This window comes from Schistocerca gregaria, chromosome 5 (assembly GCF_023897955.1).
Source record: "Schistocerca gregaria isolate iqSchGreg1 chromosome 5, iqSchGreg1.2, whole genome shotgun sequence".
Taxonomy (NCBI): Eukaryota; Metazoa; Arthropoda; class Insecta; order Orthoptera; family Acrididae; genus Schistocerca; species Schistocerca gregaria.
In genome coordinates, this window is record NC_064924.1 from 489,510,664 (window position 1) to 489,527,613 (window position 16,950).

A 16,950-nucleotide genomic window follows, 5' to 3' on the forward strand; every position below is an offset into this window, starting at 1 on the left:
GTGTTTATATCATTAAAACAAAACAGTTAGCTGTCCCTAAATTCTGTAGAGCACATCCAGTGCCACTCACTCTGTGTATTTTCAACAAAATGAGTGCATGGACTGTAAAGTAATGAACACTTTAGTGATCCTCATGGTCATTTTTAAAAGAAGCTAATTAGAATACATGGAGGCATGGTGAATGCCCAGTAAAATGTTGATCTTATGCCTATTCTTGTACTGGAGGGTTGCTGGCAAAGCTAGCCAGAAGCCAACACTTTTCTCAATTAGATCTGGCTCACGCATATGATTGACAGTCAATGGCGAGATGCAAAAAATTTTAGTATTAAAAATGTTGTTGTGGCTACCATTTGGGCTTGCAAGTGATCCCGCAGTTTTTCAAAGGAATCTTGGACAACTTGTATGGGGTATTTCAAATTGTGCGAACTATCTGGATATTGTAGTCATAGCTGCAGTCACATGGGAACAACATTTTCAGAACTCTAAGACATTTGAATTACTTGAAGTTAACATCCTGTGTTGTCATTTGGACAAATGAAACTTCTTTGAGCTGACTGTCGATTACCTTGAGTGTATGTAAAGCAAAAGCAGGCTTACAACCATGAAGAAACACATTGAAGCTATTAATATCTCATAGGCTCCAATCAATTAAAGGGATTTGCAACACTTCTTGGGAAGGCTGATTATCAGGGGAAGTTGATATCTTAGGCAGCTCAATTTACTACCCATTCCATCAGCTGAGAAAAAAGGAAGTGAAATTTTTCTGGTCACGTGCATGCCATAAAGCTTTCTCCTCTTACTTAAAAAGTGTTTAAGAACACCACTCTGACTTGTAACATATACATCCATCAGGCATTTTATCAGGGTTGCCAAAAGTTTCCCCAAATGAAATTCCCTGATGTTTCCCTGATTTCCACATAAGTTTTAGCATCTTTCCTGACAAATTTTGAGATCTCAAGGATACGTAAATACATAAGTAGGCAAAAAATGTAAGGACTTCTGTATTTCTAAACATCTGAGCAAAAATGTTAAGTACTAACAGCAACATCTTTTGTGATGAACTGGTTTTAGATGGCAAAAGCAAGCCAAATAGTATATATGTTTCATTAAGACCACTGATGTTATTTCAATAAAGCATAACACATTTAATGACAAAAATGCGCATTTTGTTGGAGTCACAAAACAGATATAAAATACCTTCACTGCTTTCAGAAATAACCTAAGGAAAGAGTAGGCCTCTTGAAAGAAACATATAAGGTGGGGAAGAATTGTGTAAACCAACACTACAGGTGACTGCCAATAAAATGTTGCTTCTACTATGTTTGTTATTGTCGGTTATTATCCACTGTGTTATGTCTATTATTCTACTGATATTGTGTGATTTTTCTTTCAAGAAATACATGAGTACGTAGCATACATACTGCCAGTGACTGCTACAATTTTCTTCTTCTTATCATCCATTCTTTCTAATATATAAACTACTTTTGAAGTGCCAAAATGTACTAGAATAAATAAAAGTCTATAAAATGCTGCACTGTACAATGTGTAGGTGTTTGCGATGAGACTGTCACAATTCCTTAAATCCATCACCCGTGGCCTCTGCCCTGCCGAGGAGCACCACCGTCCTGGGTCCAGCAATAAACCATGAAAATCCACCGCATTATGCCACACACAGACAGACCTGGCCTGCAGGCAGATCAGTGAGACCAGATCCAACAGGCAGGGCCCACACATTAGTGGGAAATTATGGGCTTGAGATCGGAAGGCCCAATCAGTTAGAGATACCCGCAGAAATGGCCTGCAGTTTTGGTCCATAATAGAAGTCCACTCGAGCAGCCAGCTATTCACATGTCACAGACATCGTGTTGATGAAATGAGACTGGGATGATCACCCATGCAACAGATAACTTGCAAAAATACTCTGAGAAGCAATACTAATTAGGATAGGTAGCAACTCACCGTAAAGATGATTACTGAGCCACAGACAGGCACATAGAAAAAACTATCACATACTCACAACTAAGTTATTGGAAATAGCCTTTGTCAGAAAACGAGAGCGCACACACATTCACACAATTGCTCAGACACAACTCGTGCACACATGCCCATTGTCTCCAGCCATTCCGTCAACAATCTCTGAGAATCAGATCCAAACAAACCACTCCTCAAGCCTCCCAGCCTCTCATCGGCAGCTGCTATGCCAGCAGCAAGTAATGGTGGCAGCACTGACTGCGAACTGAGGGGTGAGGTGAGAAGGGGAGAAGCAGTAAGAATGAAAGAGTACGGGAGCGGCGTACAAACTTAGCTGCGCCTAGCCACCAACGAAGCATGACATCTCAGTAAAGGAACAATTTCATGCTACTGAGATAAATACGAGATATTTCCAGTGTTTTTACAAATATCCCTGATATCCGGCGGCAAACCCGAGAAGAGTATTTGCAGCAGATCCATCGGGAAAGCATGAAAAGTCACATCTGGTACCTCTACGGGGAGGAGATGGCCAACGACATACGTGAGTTTGACAAGTTACGTAATAAGAGAGGTAGATTGCTGTGCACTATGACGTTTTTATTGAGATGCCATGACAAGCAAACTGTCCCTACGTTTGCTAAATTTAAACATCATATTGAATCTGCGGCTGCTGCTAGAATTAAACGACGGGCGGGTGCAGCCCTAGTGAGAGAGAGGGTGCGTTATACAAGACGGGAACTGCACATGGTGTCCACAAAATTGCTATCACTGAATCTGAAGATCTCTTCGAAACTCTCAGCATTATCCTGGGATTGGATTGACAGCGCTACCTGGGCGCTAGCTGACTGGTCAAAACAACAGGCCAAGTTCCACCAAATGTTGAAGTATTCTCGTCTCGAGGCCCAACACCAAGAAGGGAATGCGCCACGTCGACGCACCGTGTTTAATCTCACGGGCAGAAATCTGGATGACGCAGCTGTTGCAGTGCTCGAGAAAGGTTTGAACTATGCACCAACACCACGGACAGCTCCAATCCGAGATGTCATAGCTGGCATAGAACAGGCAATTTTGAAGCTTCCCAGTGACGTTGCAGAAGAGATTAGGAGGGACACCTGCCAAATTTTAACATGTGCCCCACCGAGCAAGTTCTACATCAGCTCAGCAGAAAGGAAGGCTCTGCGAGACTTGAGAGCGGACAAAGAACTCGTCATTTTACCTGCCGACAAGGGGAACGCCACCGTCCTTCTCTCACGAGTTGAATATAACAGCAAGATGGAGGCGCTGCTCGACGATCCTGCCTATCGCAAGCTAAGAGAGGATCCCACTCGCAAAATCCAGAGGAAAACATTAGATCTTCTCAAGATGAGTTCCATTCCTTCTACAGTGACCAAAAGTCTACGCCAACAGGCTGCAGTCCCCCCAAGACTCTACGGCCTACCCAAGATACACAAGGATGGAACACCACTTCGGCCAATTGTGAGCAACATTGGAGCTCCCACTTATTTTCTGGCCAAACATCTTGCTACACTGTTGGGTCCTCTCGTAGGCAAGTGTGATCACCACATCCGGAATTCAGAGGACTTCATAGGATGCCTGAAGACACTTAAGCTACAAGCGTCGGATATTTTAGTTAGTTTTGACGTTATATCTTTGTTTACGAAAGTGCCTCTGCAGGATTCGTTAGAGCTTATCAGCAACCAGTTTGAGAGAGACATGTTGGCATTATTTAAACATGTGCTTAACTCAACTTATTTCTTATTCAGTGACCAGTATTTTGAACAAGTGGACGGTGTTGCCATGGGAAGTCCTCTGTCTCCCACGGTGGCCAACTATTTTGTGGAAGACTTTGAGGAAAAAGCACTGCAGTCGGCAAGTCTCAAACCTTCTTGTTTCTGGCGGTATGTAGACGATACCTTTGTGGTGTGGCCCCACGGAATGGAGACATTACCTGTGTTTCTCCGGCATCTGAATTCGCTCCATCCCAACATTCAGTTCACCATGGAAGTAGAAAGGGATGGCACCTTACCATTCCTCAATGTTTTAGTCAGGAGAAAAGCGGATGGTACACTGGGACACAGCGTCTACCGCAAATCAACTCATACGGAGCTATATTTGCAGGCGACAAGTTGCCATCACCCTGCGCAACGCGGTAGTGTCCTACGCTCTTTGGTGCATAGAACACATGTAGTCTCAGATGCCGACAGCCTACCTGGTGAGCTATCTTGGCCTTAGGAAACGTGGTGTGTATAAAATCCCATGCCAATGTGGAAAATCTTACATTGGACAGACATGCCGAACCGTGCAAGAACGTTGCGTCGAACACCATCGTCACACACGCCTGGGGCAACCTGATAAATCAGCGGTAGCGGAGTATTGCCTGGACACGGGACATAGTATGCTGTACGAACAGATGGAAATTTTATCCCCAGCGTCATCTTTCTGGGACTGTGTTGTTAAGGAGGCCATACATATCCGTACAGCTGACAATCTTATCAACAGGGATGCAGGGTTCCAGCTAAGCGCCGCCTGGAATCCAGCACTGGCTGCCATTAAATCGAAAAAAAAAAAAAAGAAAAGAAAGGGAAACAAGAACTTCCGATCCGTCAAGTGACGAAACCCGCAACTGAGGTTTAGTTCAGACTTTAACCACAGGAGCGTCCGGCAGCACAGTCATTGCCCACAGCGCACGCGCGGATGGCCTTTCTGCGGCTCCCAGCAGGGGGCACCAGGAGCGCCGCTTCCCTCCAAACTACAAGCGTCTTCCCGCACACGCGTATTGCCTGCTCCCGGCATGATAAATTCCGTCGCCGCCGTGCGATTATCATCAGTAGCACCTTGCAGCAGTGATAACAGCAGCTACCACCACCTGATGATGTCGAGCAGTTGCATCGACGAAATATTGTGCGAGTTACACAATACAATCCGGCGGCAAACCCGAGAAGAGTATTTGCAGCAGATCCGTCGGGAAAGCATGAAAAGTCACAACTTTGATGAGATTTCCTGTCTTCTTGGCAGTTGTCGCCCACAGGGGATTTTTGTCTGTCGTGCCCTCACCTCCATAGATGATCACCTCACTTCACATTCTTATAGTCTGTAGCTAGGCACGCGGCTGGCAACTCCATACAGTGATGCAGAATGACTGTGGCATGTTGGGAAGCAGCCTTGTTCAAGGTACAGTGAGGGACTTCACCCCACTGGTGAACTATAATGATCTGACAATAAGCAACAATGAAATTTGTTGCAAGTAATACATCTCTATTTCCAACTAATAGCTCAATACATAGTATCCATACTAGGAATAAGAACAATCTACATAAAGACCTAAAATCACTTATCTTGGCCCAAAAAGGGGTCCAATATTCAGGAATGTACATTTTCAATAAATTGCAAGCAACCATTAAAAACTTGGTTTTGAATAAACCACGGTTTAAACAGAGTTTGAAAGACTTTTTGATAGTCAACTCCTTCTGATCTACAGATAAATATCTTAACAGGGACTGTTGGACAAGGTTAAGTAAAAACGTCTATTAGATTTCAGTTTTGAAAGCACTTGGTCAAAACAGTCAAGATTAGCTGTTTTGTGTATGATAAATTTATTAAAAGTGCTTTCTGACAGTGTATCAATTCTGTAAATATTAGCAGTTCCCATTTACCATAATGTATTCACCCATTCTGACAATCTCCTGAGAAAATATCAGAGTACTAAGTATTATATTCAAAAATTTTATGTTTTTCATGTTATACTTTCTGACACATTGTGCACCCACAAGAATTATCTAATTTTTGGGACTATGGAACGAAAAATGGATCTAATCTAATCTGGTCTAATGTGCAGTTGTCTGGTGTGAATGGGACTGTCATGGTGGCTGGTGTCTTGCAGCGTAACGGTCATAACCATCATTCTCTGTAGTAGTACACAGTACAATGTGTCCAGATTGCCCACAGTGAAAACATACCAGTGTGTTGTTTCCATTTTCCAAATGTCTGCTGTTCCGCCTTGCACTGAACTTGGTAGAGGAGTTGGTTACACCTGCATTGGTTGGATGCTGTGTTGTCTTTTGACAGTTGTGGCATAATTCTGAATTGGTCAAGTCCATTTTTTATAGTGCATTTGGCTGGTGGCAGAGATTGGTGCTAAAGATCAATACACTTCTTCTTCAACATTCTCTATTACCTCCTGATGTGTGGGGTCAACATTCATGGCTGCTATCTTTTGCATATGTGGTCCAACATTTCTGGCTGCCATATATTGCTGCATCTCTTCTGTTAACTTCTGGCATACGATAGAAGTGAGCTTATAGTGATCATCCATAACTGACATAGGTGCCACATTCAGCAGTTGGTCATACATCTTTAGTCTGAATCTTTTTCTGTTGTATTTCCTCGATACTCTGGCACCATCTGATTAACTCCTCTGTCGCTGTGACATCCTTTACCATGAAAGCTAGGTATGTGTCTTCAGCAACTATTTCATGAAGTGTGACATTTTGTCAGTTCCCATCTTATTCATGTTCACAATATCACGAAGGCTGAAACATTCTGTATGTATGATTGTGTCATTTTACCATGACATTGGCCACTGTTCTGCAGTTGTTGTTCTGCTAAGTGGACTTGTTGCTGATTGTCATCATATGTTTTCTTCAGTTCAGCCTGCAATTTGTCCCATCTATTGAGCTTCTCTTCGTCATTGTCAAACCACTACTGGGCTGTGCCATCCAAGTAAAAATATACATTTGTCAAACATGTCACATCATTCAAATAGCTGTATTTGGTGACTCAGTTAAATCCTTTCAGTCAATTCATCAAGTCCTGATAAGAGTCTACAGAAAACACTTATGGAGGCTTTGTGTGCAGCTGACTTACTGCTGTTCTGGAATTCATCTCTCTCCTGAATATACCACCCTTAAGAAAATTTACTGCTTATATTTTACTTCCTGTCAGTGTAGCTGACAGCTTTTATGTTTCCAGAATGAGATTTTCACTTTGCAGCAGATTGTGCGCTGATATGACATTTCCTGGCACATTAAAACTGTGTGCTGGACCGAGACTCAAACTCGGGACCTTTGCCTTTTGCGGGCAAGTGCTCTACCATCTGAGCTACCCAAGCACAACTCACGACCTGTCCTCACAGCTTTACTTCTGCCAGTACCTGTGAGGACAGGGTGTGAGTCATGCTTGGGTAGCTGAGATGGTAGAGCACTTGCCCACGAAAGGCAAAGGTCCTGAGTTCGAGTCTCGGTCCAGCACACAGTTTTAATCTACCAGGAAATTTCATATCAGCTTTTATGTTACTTAATTGGAGTCATAATGATGTAAGTGCTTTGAAGTACCCACTGTCTACAACAAGTAGTGTTACATCGAAACCACAATCTAGTCCAAATTTGAAGGCAGGATTATCAATGAAGTACAGTACTCAGAACTGGTAGCATATTTATTATTGACACCAACTTATAACCAGTACAGGACTGACCTCTTGGACAGAGAGCGCACCTATTTATACAAACATCAAATATTCCCGAAGGTTGCTATTTACATAAACATCAAATATTCCAGAATATATAAACATCACACACATAAAATATTTCAAGGTCCATCTAGAAATGGTAAATACTAAATAATAAATAATTGCAGGTGGTTGGGTTTCAACTCATGACTCGCAGCATGGCAGCCAGAGATGTTAATCACTACGCTACACTTCATGCACCACAGCCCATAGCAACATTATCCTACACAGCCTGAGAGGGCTAAGCCCATTCCAGTTCGCCTCAAATGCAAAAATCATGGTCACTGTTGTTAAAAGTGTTAAATTAAAGTGACACTCCAAAACAACTAATTGGCAGTTCCATAAAAAAAAGAATGTATGTTGGAATGGAAACAGTGTGTTTTGGAGAGGACGAGGATATTGTTGCTACTATTCAAGAATTGTTTCCAAGAAGCAATACAAGAAGACCACAAATTTTGGCTGCTGACAACAAAAGTTGTCTTTTACAAAAGGCACATTGCTACACCATTCCCCTAGATAAATCATTTGACAGTTATGGTGGGTTAATGTCAGTTTTTGTGTGATTTTTTAACATTCAAAGTAAAGTATTTAGGGATGAATTGGAAGCATTACTGCATTCTAAAGCAAACTAGTGGAGATTATTTATTCAAAACTTTTTGACAATTCCATGACCAAGTCAAATATTAATTCTGATACAATTGTTTGCATTTCAATGGAAGTGGCCCCAGGAATGATGAACAGAGAAAAGGGCTAGGTAATCATGGATAAGAATGCTGGGTTACAGTCTTATCAGTGCATAATTCACCAGACAGCCCTTTGTGGCAAAACAGAACTATGCTGAAAGGTATAATGCACAGTTTGGTCAAGGTGATCAGTTTTGTGATATCTCTTTCTGCTATTCAGCACAGTCAGTTCAAGGAGTTTCATCTGGATATGACTCACTCCATCACAACAATGTTCACTGTCTAAGTAAAGGTTAAGTAAGAAAATGTTTCTGGCAAAGACAGAATAAGTTACCCCGTACCTGAAAAACTTGGACGCACAGGAAGCAAGGGACCACTTGGAATCCCTAGCAAATGAGTGCAATATGCACTACATGTTGCTTTCCTGAAAGACATTCTGAAATATTTAAATGCTCTCAATATCAAGTTAAATGGAAACAGGAAGTGAATATGTGACCTGATACACAGTATAACTGTTTTTCATCACAAGTTGGATATCTTACAAAAAAGGTATTGGAAACAAGGATTTTTCATTTTCTAAAAGTATCTGAATATAAAAAGAATTCTGCAATAGACACTGCAGCATTTCTACATTTCATATCAGATCTTGAAAAGGTGTTTGCAGAACTAGAGCAGCTGTCGCATTTCTTAAAATTGGCATATGAATCTTCTCCAGCAGTAGAATCGATAGATGGGCTGCAAAATTGTTCAGTCTTTCAAAGTCTTCCCTTCAAATGGAGATAATCCACTTGCAAGAATATATTTCCTTGCAAATGTATAAAACTGCACCATCTGTATAATTTTGGGGTAGATGTGGTTCAGAAAAGTATGTAAATTGTAAAAAAAAACTGGCTATTTACATGGCTACTATGTTTGGCTTCACATCCATTGGTGGAAATTGTTCCTCAGAAATGATTGCAACTCCTACTTAAAATGAAGTATTACTTGAAGGAGGCATCTCTTCTTAGATATAAAAATAATTCAAACTGATTTTCTTTTGCAAATATGCACTTTTTTTTCTAAGCAAATATTTCACCTTGTCTGTGAAAAATGTAGTAAAATGTGTATGAAGTGTGAATTCAGATTAACTGTATCAGAGAGATCATCCTGTGGCTGAATGAATTGGAGATATGAAATGTCACATGTTTGTATAAAACAAAATGTAACTGAGGAGCATGGTTCCTCTCAGCATACTGCATCTATTTTGTCTGTCTCCTTTGAACAGAGCAGACATCAAGTAAGTAAGTCTCTCCCTGTGTCTTAGAATAAGCTTATATGACTTATAATTAAATGTATTAAAATGGGTTATATTCATGTTTTATTTCAAAATATACGTAGACCCCACAATTGTTGAGTGGTACTTGATTTATAATTTTGTAATATTTGTTACAGAAAAGCCAGCTGGAGCTGAGGCACAATTTTCCGAATGCAATTTGTGCTCTGCCACAAAAATTGAACCACAGCTTCCCTGAGATTATTTGCTAATCATTTAACAGTGACTTGCAATCATTTTAAGCAAGTACAAAAGACAAGTGATGTGGCCATTGTCTCTGAACTGTGAACCTGCTGCTCAGGCTTCTGTCAGGTATAGGCCACCACAGAACTGATGGTGGTGTTAAATTGCTACAGCTCATAAATGGTAAAAACTTCAGGAGCCAATTTTATTTTGAAATCATTGCATTCCTTTTAGATACGTAGGAGATGCAATAGAAGAATGCCCACCACCACTAGCAATAACCGGTGCTCCACTGATCAATAACAAATAAACTAATCTTAATTATTAATCAGTTTTCACAATTTCAACCATTTTAATTCAAATACTGGAGTGTAATAATATGTCAATATCTTGAACATAGTAACACTTAGTTGTCAACATGCTATGTATGGAGTTGTTTTGTAATTACCATGTATTTCTTCCAACACTGTAATGTAATTATCCATGTATTCGAGAAGTGCCGAATAACTTAATAATTAAAAGTGTGATATAATTCTGCATCAATATCGCTTGTAGACAATATATAGATCTTTCTTTACATGTTTGGTCACCATCTTTTTGACACACGTCATCCAGAGTTGTTATAAATATACATGGCGAGTCAGCAGGAAAGGTACATTTTTTGAAAGGTGATCGTATTAGTGATACTGAATTAAAAGCTTCATATGGACTTATGCCCTACTCTGAATGGTTTCCAAGATAGAACACATTTAATATCCATTGTCATTTATTTTCTGTACTATCAAACATTGTCACTGTTTACGATATACCACAGTAGCATAGAGCAAGTTGAAACGAACAGTTTGATACAGGACACTTGTGGTCTATCACGTCAGGAAACTACCTCAAATTTGCCTACAAAAGCTACAGCACATGTATGTCGAGCGAGTTTTTCAACATTCTTGCGCTCTCGTTGCACAAACCATTAGTTCTAGAGAAAAAAATAATGAGTAAGACCTTCTCTGTAGGAAATTTAGTATAGTTTAATTTTGCACTGCGACACGTTTTCACTGGAGAGGGCAATTTTCGAGTTAGTCAAGAAAAACTTACAAAAGTGATATTAAATGTGTTCTATATCAGAAATGATTTGGAATAGGGCATAAGTCAATATGAAGTTTTTTGTTCAGAATCACTATCATGCATCACAGCATGTACCTTTCCTTCTGACTCACCCTGTATGTGTAACTTGTATATATTAATCAATCATGTAATTAAACTAGGTTAACACTAACAAAAAAATATTTGATTCTTCCCCTGTTTGTGGCTATTAATGTGCAAATACCTTATAATGAGTTTTGCAAAATAATCTTCAAGGAAAGTTTCCCCTCTACAAATGGACATACTGACTAATGAATCTCCTTGAATTTATTGATTAAGTCTTTATTTTTCATTGTTTTCGCCTTGAGTTTATTTGAAGAATTGTGAAGCTGTATAATTTATAGGGAAATGAGAAGATTAACTGAACATGGAGGTTAATCAACAATTTGAGTGAAACAGGTGAGGACAGAGGGATGTGCACAAGAGGCAAAAAAGGCTAATTGAATATTTTCTGTTTCAGTCCATTAACACAACACAAGTATCGTTTATGTCCATAAGAACACAAATGGTTATACTTCACAGGGGCACCTGTGACAAATCAAGACATGCACTTATTCAGTTCTGCCTATGTCAACACAACTCTGACACATAAATGTTATTTTTCTTTCTGCTTCATGCATATCCTAGCAGAACCTTATGCATCTTATGCATTGTGAAGGTTCTAAGGAAATGACAAAATAATATTAGACTTGCTTAGTAGTACGAGGGCCTTTGAAAAGTCCATGCAAAGTCCGAGAGATAGCACCACCGGTGTGTATTGAGGTTATGTTTAGTTAGTAGCATCTTTGGAAAGAACACATACCAAGTTTCAGCCATTTTGGTCTATATCTTTGTTTGGCATTTGTGCGGATCAAGGTAGTAGAGGGATTGTCAAAAACTGGATGAACAAGAATTTTGTGTGGTGATTAAACATTACTTTACGAAAGGCAAAACGCCTCAGGAGAGCAAAGAGAAGCTTGATAAACATTACGATGACTCTGCAGCTTTGATTACAACAGTTTATAATTGGTTTCAAAATTTTTGGAGTGGCCACATGGGCACAAGTGATCTTACCTTCTGGACGCTCTGTGGAGGTATGAATCCAGAAATCATTGATAAATCCATGATATGGTGATGGATAACAGGAGAGTTAAGGTGCATGGGATTGCTAGTGCTGTGGGCATCTCGAATGAACACGTACATATTTTGCATAAACATTTGGACATGAGAAAGCTATCTGCAAGATGGGTTCTGCGACTGCTCATGCTTGACCAAAAATGGAATCATGTGAAGTATTGCAAGGATGGTTTGCAGCTGTTCAGGAAGAATCCGCAGGACTTTAAGCGTCATTTCGTCACTGTGTATGAAACATGGATACATTACTATACTCCTGAGACCAAACAACAACCTAAACAATGGGTTACCAAGGGAGAATCTCCACCAAAAAAGGCAAAGACCATTCCTTTGGCCAGAAAGGTTATGGCGACTGTCTTTTGGGATTTGCAAGGGATAATTCTCATTGAATATCTGGAAAAGGGTAAAACTATTACAGATGTATATTATTCATCGTTACTGGACCATTTGAAAACCGAGCTGCAAGAAAAAAGCCGGCGATTGGACCACAAAAAAGCCCTTTTCCATCACGACAATGCACCAGCACACACCTCAGCAGTTGTGGTCACAAAATTAATGGAAATAGGATTCCAACTTATTTCACATCCCCCCTATTCTCCAGACTTGGCTCCCTCGGACTACTATTTGTTCCCCAATTTGAAGAAGTGGCTGGCAGGATAAAGATTTTTTATTAAAATGAGGAGGTGATTTCAACAACTAATAGCTATTTTGCAGAATTGGTCAATTCCTATGATTCGGAAGGGGTCAACAAATTAGAACAGTGTTGGACGAAGTATATAAGTCTAAAAGGAGATTATGTCGAAAAATAAAAAAGGTTAATCCCAAATATGTAAGTAGTTTTTATTTTTGCACGGATTTTTCAAACACCCCTCGTATACACCATGACATAGTAAGCAACCAACTGAAATAAAATATGCAACTCCTGAGCAAGATTTGGTGTAAATGGTAGCAGCTGGAATAATTATGTAATTACAATTAAATCTAAAGTTTTTCGAATCAATTGTTGACAGATCATTTTCTGTAAAATTCTGCATAGAAAACACAATTTTGCTAAAGCAAAAAAGTATTCTTAATTTCATAAAGCATTTGAAAATTTGTGAAGACATAATTTGTCACTGAAAGTTAACTAAAGTAACCACAGTAATAATTTGTTTGTAATTTGGAATACTTACATCTTAGTACAGCATATACAGCAGCCATGACATTTGCATTGGGATACACAGCCCTTCAATTACACCAATTGTAGTACAGTTCTGGTTGTGTTAAAGTCATGGCTCAGATAAATTGTTATAAAGTAATCATGAAATGATAATGGTAAAAAATTTGTGTGCATTACTGATATCTCTGTGAAGAATAAATCTGAAGTCAGAGGAAAATGTTGTCTAACTGTTATTTATGAGGAACATCCCCACATCTAATGATTCAACAATCAAGTTAAATATTGAAGTTGTCTTGTTCTAAAATTATGCACTCAAATATTGACTCTTGGTGATATGAATTGGCTTTATACTCCAAATAAATCACCAGCAATGTACAAACATCTTATTTTTTGCAGAGGTCAAATTTTCATCTACACAATCAGACAGTAAAGTTAGAAGTTGTAGGTGTGGCAGGCACCACAGACCACATCAGCAGCATTCTAGTTCTACAATTCCGGAACCACTGATGGCTATACTAGCACCATTCAATCCCCTTCCTTGTCAGGTCAGAGGGAAGCTGGCTCTGTTAAACTGTATGTGCTGATCAAAAGGAGAGTTTTGGATATCCATGTCAAACAGAACTGAGTGTCCACACCCCTCTCTAAATTCCATATTAATACAGACCTTGAGTCAGAGATTTTTGGACCATCCAGTAAAACCAATGCCCAGTGGAGCCACAAGGAGCATGCACACCATAGGCATGTATGCTGCCATAAATACACCTGTACAAAACAAGCATAGCACTTCAGAGAGTCACATGAAGCTTACACTCTAATTTTAGCACTGATACAGATGTCCACCTTTATAGCTGAGTGGTCAGCAAGGCTGAATGCTGTGCAAAGGGGCTGGGATTCGATTCTCGGCTGCGTTGGAGATTTTCTTTGCTCTGAGTGTTGTGTTGTCTTCATCATCATGTCATCCCCATCAACACACAAGTCGCCAAACTGGTGTCAACTCAAAAGACTTGCACCAGGCGAACAGTCTACCTGACCTAGCGACACAACATTTCATTGCATTGATGCAGACCACTAAATTAGAGATCCTTGCATTATCCAGTACTGCTGATGTCGAGCAGTGCTTCAAGGACTGTGCAAACCATATGACATGGATATGTCTGCTGATATAAATATTTCAGCATGAGGAAGCATGGTATTTCATTGTGTCTTATCAATCTTACACTCAGGAGCCATATTGACCTTCATATTATTAATGGATGGATGGATGGATGGATGGATAGATGGATGGATGAATTAATGGGTTTTAAGGGACCATACTTCCATGGTCATAGGTCTCTGGGTGTGTTGGAGAAAACCAATCAATATTCAACCACAAAATAAATGGATGGAGGATGGAGGTAAGGTAAGAGAAAAGCCATAGGAGACATTAACAATAAGTTATTAAAAGATTATATGGTGGGATAGATGTTAACTGGAAGTGATTGAAGTGCCACCAGGTTTCCACGTTAATGGCCTTTCTGTATTTTGGATTACTCTTATGAATGATATATGTCACTGACAACATTATCTGTGCTCAGGTATTTATTTTTGGCTCACCGTTAACTCAGTGATCCCTGTCATTACATAACACAGAACTTGATGTGACTCAGAACCATAAGGAGAATCTATTCATGTTATTATCTGGCTGTATGAACTTCTTGTTGATTGGAAGTTAAACTGATTTTTAATTTAGATAATAAACCCTATTTGGGAATCTACCTGTGCCTGCTACTACATAATAGTAGTCACTTCACAAGCCTGGTGGAAGAGGGGGTGCCTTGAAAATGAACAGCAAGACCATTTCAAGAGGGAGATAATCACTGAATTAAACACAAATCATCTTTGAATATTCTTTATATCAATATTAACTCTACTTGTTAAGGTCCCACACTGATTACAGCAGTACCCGGGAATTTGTCAAACAGATGTTTTGTAAGCTACCTCCTTCATGGATGAATCATATTTCATTAAGATTCTTCCATTTCATTTCAGTCTGGTGTGTGCCTTTCCTACTAGGTTCATATGACCCTCATACCTTAAATTGTTCTATGTTAATACCCACAGATATTTTACAGTTTTAATTGTTCCCACTGATTGACCACTAACGATACAGTCTGCTTGTTTAAATACAATGTGTTATACTTAAGTTTTTCTCACATGTTAGTGTAGCATCATAAAACTAGACTATGACACTACAAATGAAATGCAGTGAAATTACAGCAACAAAGAACTGGACTGGACTTACCATTTATTTACAATGAAAAGTCTAGTGAAAAATAATTTGAAAAGATGTTGAAAGTGACCCCCTCCAACATCAATTACACAGTTGTGGACATTTTAGCATATTCAGATACACCTGGTGTAAGGTTCGGATATCAATGGAAGCAATTTCACAGGTGGTACTGTCTTTCTGTTCCTGTATTGTGTGTAGATTTGCTTCATAGATCTTACACTTCAAGTTTTCCCACAGGAAAAAAATCATATGTTGTTAGTTTTGCAAACATGGTGGCCATAAATATTTGCTGACAGTTCATTCGTTAGTGAAGACATCATGGACTCGTTCCAGGAATACCTTAGACATGTGGCATGTTATCCCATCTTGCTGTAAGAAGCAGTATAGTGTTTCATATTCAGTAAGTTGAGCATGAAACATACCAAAAATTTCCATATATCCAACTGTGTTGAGGGTAATGTCAAAAAATACACTGCACCAAATGCTGCCTCATGGGGCAGTTGCTGACACACAATGTTAGGTTTCTCCAGTGTCCAGTACCTCGTGTTCTGTGAATTCACATGACAAGAAATATGAAACTATACTTCATCATTCATGATATAATAGAAAGGGTTTAACAAACCATCACTGACATTGTTCAAAAGCCATGTGGGGTACTCTATATGCTTCTGACTGTCATCCTTCCATAATTGCTGCACAACTGCCACACAATATCGCTTCAAATTAAGACTTTTCAAAATCTGCTGGCAACTCCTTCCACTTGCACATGCCTGTTGTGCCAGCTTAAATGTAGAATTATCTGGCTCTGAATATTTCTTCAATGAATGTCTGCAACAACTTCTGGTGAGCAAACCAAAGGAATTATCTGTCATTTTACATTTTGCACAGATCCTTAGGTGGGCCCATTTTCATACAGACTCTGTATTGCTCTATTTGCTGGTAGTCCTCTATCCCGATACTTGACTGAAAATTTCATGAGTTTCCTTGACTGAACCTGTTTTCACATATGCTTCCACAATTTAAATTCTTTCTTGTATAGAGAAAGTCATTCTGCAGACCAAAGAAAAATGTCTAATTTCATTGATGAAATAAACCAAAATGCTGACAATCGATTATTGCATAAAATGTCCATTGTTGCAGCTATTTACTCTATTTCAGGAGTCAAAATATTTCATTCGCATTCAAAGTGGAAGCAGGTTACTTTTAACTGTCCCACCCTGTATAATGCATGTTCTTCAAAGTAAGTGAAATTGGTCTGGAACACAGCATATACTTATTTGTCTGCAGAGAAATCTCTTGATTAGAAATCATGATACTCTAGACTACTTGATTAGAAATAAATGGCGCCTGAGTTTTCAAATAACCCTTGATCTCATTTTGATATTCTATAACAGAATATTCTACAGAATCATACTGGTTCATAAGTTGGCAGAACACGATATCTTTCAATGTGATCAGTAGCTCACAGCTATTAATTGCAGTTGTTATCAGCAACAATTGATACCTAGTGGAGATTCTAAATGTCTACCCTCTCTTCACACAGTGTAATCCAGTGAAAATATGCCACACTACTTGCTGGCTGTGATAGCCAAGCCATCTTTGTAACACAGCAGATGCTGG

The 16,950-nt window shown here is 39.4% G+C and overlaps 1 protein-coding gene across 4 annotated transcripts in view; it reads right to left on the reverse strand.

Moving 5' to 3' along the window:
• The window catches only part of LOC126272717 (asparagine synthetase [glutamine-hydrolyzing]-like), a 230,219-nt gene that overhangs the window by 121,252 nt on the left and 92,017 nt on the right, over positions 1-16,950 (reverse strand). The window lies entirely within an intron of this gene.